At 35.6% G+C, this 5,490-nt stretch overlaps 1 pseudogene; it reads right to left on the bottom strand.

Annotated features, from left to right (window-relative positions):
* Positions 1 to 2,830: 2,830 nt before the first annotated feature.
* On the bottom strand, positions 2,831 to 5,054 carry LOC128048936 (olfactory receptor 6C70-like; annotated as a pseudogene).
* Positions 5,055 to 5,490: the final 436 nt, after the last annotated feature.

Below are 5,490 nucleotides of genomic sequence, written 5' to 3'. Positions count from 1 at the left end.
TAGACCTACTATATGATCCTACATTTTCATTCCTGGGCCTATATGGAAAGAACACTGTACTTGGAAAAGATGGATACATATACCACAATATTCATCACAACACTGTTTACAGTAAGACGTGGAAGCAAGATAAATGTCTGCTGAAAGATGAATGGAAAAAGAATAAGTGGTACATATATACAATGGACTATTACTGACCTATAAAAAAAAACGAAATAGTGTCATTTGTAGCAAAATGAATGGACCTGGAAATTATCATAGTAAGTGAAGTAAGCCAGACGGATAAAGATAAATATATAATATTGCTTATACATAAAATTTTCTTTAAAAAGTATACAAATAAACTTACTAACATAATAGAAATAGACACGCACACATAGAAAACAAACACAGTTACCAAAGAGAAAGAGAGGAAGGGATAAATCAAGAGTTTTCATTAACATATATACACCACTACAAATAAAATAGATAATTAACAAGGACCTACTGTATAGCATAGGGAATGAATGGTATATATTTCCTCAATATTTTGAAATAATCTGTAAGGGAAAATGTGTCTTTGCAGGTGGCGCTAGTGATATAGAACTCATCTGCCAATGTAGGAGACATTAATAGAGGTGAGTTCAATCCCTGAATCAGAAAGATCCCCTGGAGGAGGACATGGCAACCCTCTCCAGTATTCTTACCTAGAGAATCCCATGAACAGAGGAGTGTGGTGGGCTATAGTCCATCACAAACAGTTGGACATGACTGAAGCAACTTAGCATGCATGCATAGGGAAAATAAACAGAAATAATCTATAAGGGGAAAGAAACAAAAAAGGAAAAAATATGTATAGATCACTTTGCTATATAACTGAAATTATTAATCTACAATCTTTCCATTTAAATACTGGAAAGTATTCTTTTTCAAAATGTTTAAAATTTATTTTTCAAAGAATCACTTACAAAATAATTATGTATATTACACTTTTAAAGAATAAGGTCTCTTGGAGCATATTAAGCTTATTTAATAATGACAAAATTCAATTTAAGAATTTTTTAAAATATGGCTTTTAAATGAATCAAGGTCAGTTCATTTCAATTGCTCAGTCATGTCTGACTCTTTGCAACCCCATGGACTGCAGTACACCAGACTTCCCTGCCCAACACCAACTCCTAGAGCTTGCGCAAACTCATGTCCATCGCATTGGTGATACCATCCATCCACTTCATTCTCTGTCGTCTCCTTCTCCTCCTGCCTTCAATATTTCCTAGCATCAGGGTCTTTTCCAATGAGTCAGTTCTTTGCATCAGGTGGCCAAAGTATTGCAGTTTCAGCTTGAGCCTCAGTCTTTCCAATGAATATTCTGGACTGATTTCCTTTAGGATGGAATGGTTGGATCTCCTTGCAGTCCAAGGGACTCTCAAGAGTCTTCTCCAACACCACAGTTCAAAAGCATCAATTCTTTGGCCCTCAGCTTTCTTTATAGTCCAACTCTCACATGCATACATGACCACTGGAAAAAAACAGCTTTGACTAGATGGACGCTTGTTGGCAAATTAATGTCTCTCCTTTTTAATGTGCTGTCTAGGTTGGTCATAGCTTTTCTTCCAAGGAGCAAGCATCTTTTAATTTCATGGCTGCAGTCACCATCTGCAGTGATTTTAGGACCCAAAAAAATAAACTCTCACTGTTTCTATTGGTTCCCCATCTTGCCATGAAGTGATGGGACCAGATGCCATGATCTCAGTTTTCTAAAGGTTGAGCTTTAAACCAACTTTTTCACTCTCCTCTTTCACTTTCATCAAGAAGCTCTTTAGTTCTTCACTTTCTGCCATAAGTGTGGTGTCATCTGCATATCTGAGGTTTCTCCCGGCAATCTTGATTCCAACTTGTGTTTCATCCAGCCTGGCATTTCGCATGATTTACTCTGCATATAAGTTAAATAAGCAGGGTGACAATACACAGTCTTGACGTACTCCTCTCCTGATTTGGAACCAGTCTGTTGTTCCATGTCCAGTTCTAACTGTTGCTTCTTGACCTGCTTACAGATTTCTCAGGAGGCAGGTCAGGTGGTCTGGTAATCCCATCTCTTTCAGAATTTTCCACAGTTTGTTGTGATCCACACAGTCAAAGGCTTTGGCACAGTCAATAAAACAAAGGTAGATGTTTTTCTGGAACTCTTTTGCTTTTTCCATGATCCAGCGGATGTTGACAATTTGATCTCTGGTTCCTCTGGCTTTTCTAAATCCAGCTTTAACATCTGGAAGTTCACAGTTCAAATACTGTTGAAGCCTGGCTTGGAGAATTTTGAACATTACTTTGCTAGTGTGTGAGATGAGAGCAATTGTGTGGTAGTTTTAGCATTCTTTGGCATTGCATTTCTTTGGGAGTGGAATGAAAACTGACCTTTTCCAGTCTGTGGCCACTGCAGAGTTTTCCAAATTTGCTGGCACTTTCACAGCATCACCCTTCAGGATTTGAAATAGCTCAACTGGAATTCCTGCACCTCCACTGTCTTTGTTCATATGTGTCTAACAAACATAGTATTCTAAAAATTTATGTTCTATAATACAACCAAATCCCTTCATTCATTTTCTTCTAACATGCTATTAGAGGAATTAAATTCTGCAATTTTATATTTCTAACACAAAAATGTTTCATATTGAATAATAGAAAGGTAAATTTAGACATATATTAATAATATGCAAAGTATTTATAAGCTCAGGTTTACTAAAGTGATCTAGAAAATTGAATATTAGAGATCAGTTCTTAAACTAGAAGAGTCAAAATAGCTTTTGTTAAATGTTCATTTTATGCTTTCAGTTTATTATTTCAATAAATAGTATTACTTCTCTGAAGCAGAAAATATCTTTCTAGATACATCTCTGAAGGTTTATTTAACTTACTGGTTCCTCATATTATTTAAAAACAAAAAACAAAAAAAAGATAGGTTCAACAAGGGGCAATTGAAATATTGAGCACAGCTGCTCCCTTGCTTAAACTGATCCTTCCATTTTCTGAGGGCTTCACATATTAGGTTGGTAAAACAAAGTAATTGCAGTTTCAGGCCGTGAATTTTAAATCTTCATAATGAGGCTCAAACACATCTTTATTAATCAAAATAGGAACCATTACAATCAACACATCTTTAGCAATGAGAAACAAGTTTGTTTATTCCTGTAGCATAAAAATTCACCCTTTGGAATTTGACAAACTCTTGGAAAGCATTTTCTGCCTCCCACTGGTTGTGGAAACATTTTCCCTACAAAAAGTTACCTAGATGCTTGAAGCAGTGGTGGTCGGTTGGTGAGCAGTCAGGTGAATATGGCGGATGAAGCAAAACTTCATTAGCCCAATTTATTCATTTTTAAAAATGGTTGTGTGACCTGCAGTCCGGCATTGTTGTGGAGAATTGGGCCTATTCTGTTGAAAAACTGTGGTTTTCATCTGCATCTCATCAATTTGCTGAGCATACTTCTCAGATGTAACAATTTCACCAGGATTCAGAAAGCTGTAGTGGATCTGATAGGCAGCAGACCACCAAACAGTGACCATGACCTTTTTTGGTGCAAGTTTGAGTTTGGCTTTGGAAAGTACTTTGGAGTTTCTTCTCAGTCCAGTCACTGAATTGGTCATTGCTGGTGGCCATATATAATCCACTTTTTGTCCCATGTTACAATCTGATCAAGAAATCATTCATTGTTTGTTGCATAGAGTAAGAGAAGACGACACTTCAAAACAACAATATTTTGAATTTCGGTCAGCTCATGAGGAACCCATTTACCAAGCTTTTCACCTTTCCAATTTGCTTCAAATGCCAAATGATCACAGAATGGGTGACATTGAGTTCTTCAATAACTTCTCGGGTAGTTGTAAGAGGATCAGCATTGATGATTCTCTGAATTGGTCGTTGTCAATTTCCAGTGGCTGGCCACGATGTTCTCCTTCTTCAAGACTCTTGTCTCCTTTGCAGAATATCTTGAACTACCACTTCACTGTATGTTCATTAGCAGTTCCTGGGCCAAATGCGTTGTTGATGTTGCAAGTTGTGTCCCTGCTTTATGACTCATTTTAAACTCGAATAAAAAAATTTTTCAAATGTGCTTTTTGTCTAAAATCGTTTTCTTAGTCTAAAATAAATATAAAATACACAGCAAGTAATGTCATTAGCCAAAAGATATGAAGTGAGAAATGTGCATTAAAATATTGTATAACATAACCACATTTATTTAAGAGTATATTCCAATATCAAACAGCAATGTTCATCAATACAAAACCACAAATACTTTTGCAACAACCTAATAAATAAATATACAACTACAATAACTGATGCATACAACAATCTTATGCAAAGAGCAAGTAAAAATGAATGTTTTTGTTGTTGAGCTAAAGGGTAAATTTATAATTGTCTTGATGATGTAAGCATAAGAAAGAATTACCAATAGCAATGTGATCCGGAGGGTCACCACATCTAATAAACATACCACCGTTTCTAGTAAATGTGTGTCTGAGAAAGAAAGTTGTAGGGTAGGAGAAATATCACAAATGAAATGGTCAATGACATTTGAATCACAGAAATCCAGGTGAAGAACCAAAATCACTGGAGGGAAAATGACCAGGATGCCAGTTACCCAAGAACTGAGTACCAGCTGATGACAGATTGTGCTGCTCATGATGGATGTATAATGCAAAGGCTTGCAAATGGCAACAGGTCATAGGATTAGCCCCCAGCAGGAAAAATTCTGTAACTTCCAAGAATATGTAGAAAAACAACTGAGACATACAACCAATATAAGAAATCATATTTTCTCTGGTTACAGTGGTGATTAGGAATCTGGGGGTGCAAGCACTTTTGAATGAAATTTCCAGGAAAGAGAAATTACGGAGGAAGATATACATTGGGGTCTTGAGATGGGAATCCAACAGAGTGAGGGCAATGATGGTTAAGTCTCCAGTCACATTCAACATCTAATTTAGAAGCAGAAACAAAAAATTACTATCTGTAATGGAGAATTATCTGTCAGTCCTGGAAGAATAAACTCTATGTGTCTTGTTGTATGGTTCGTCATTTACCTTTCGTAATTTCAAACAACTTCTAGTAATAAAAAGGTATAAAAATAAGAAACTACATGAGTAGTTTTATATCCAATATATGACATATTAAAAAATCAATGTGCACAAATATACCAATTTGCATGAGGTTGAAGATATGTTCTAAAACTGTGCTGCAAAAATTATTATTATAAAGTCAACTCAGTTTTGGAAATTGACCCAAAACAGTGTTTTTTTTTCACCCTCATTTACAAACTTCCAGTCATGTGTAAAAATTTGCCCATTGTTAAACAAATTAGATAAACCCTTGGTTCAGACTTCAAAAATAATTCATTAATCTTTAATTATACACTTCATCAAAATAAAATTGTGCCAGATCATGAAATAAGACCTAATAGTTCAGTTCTGAAATTTTAAATTTCATATTAAAGTGACATTTGATTCCAGCCCCAT

The sequence above is a fragment of the Budorcas taxicolor genome, chromosome 5 (assembly GCF_023091745.1).
Source record: "Budorcas taxicolor isolate Tak-1 chromosome 5, Takin1.1, whole genome shotgun sequence".
Lineage (NCBI taxonomy): Eukaryota > Metazoa > Chordata > Mammalia > Artiodactyla > Bovidae > Budorcas > Budorcas taxicolor.
Note: the sequence above shows the minus strand (reverse complement) of the source record. Positions and strands in the feature narration are given on the sequence as shown.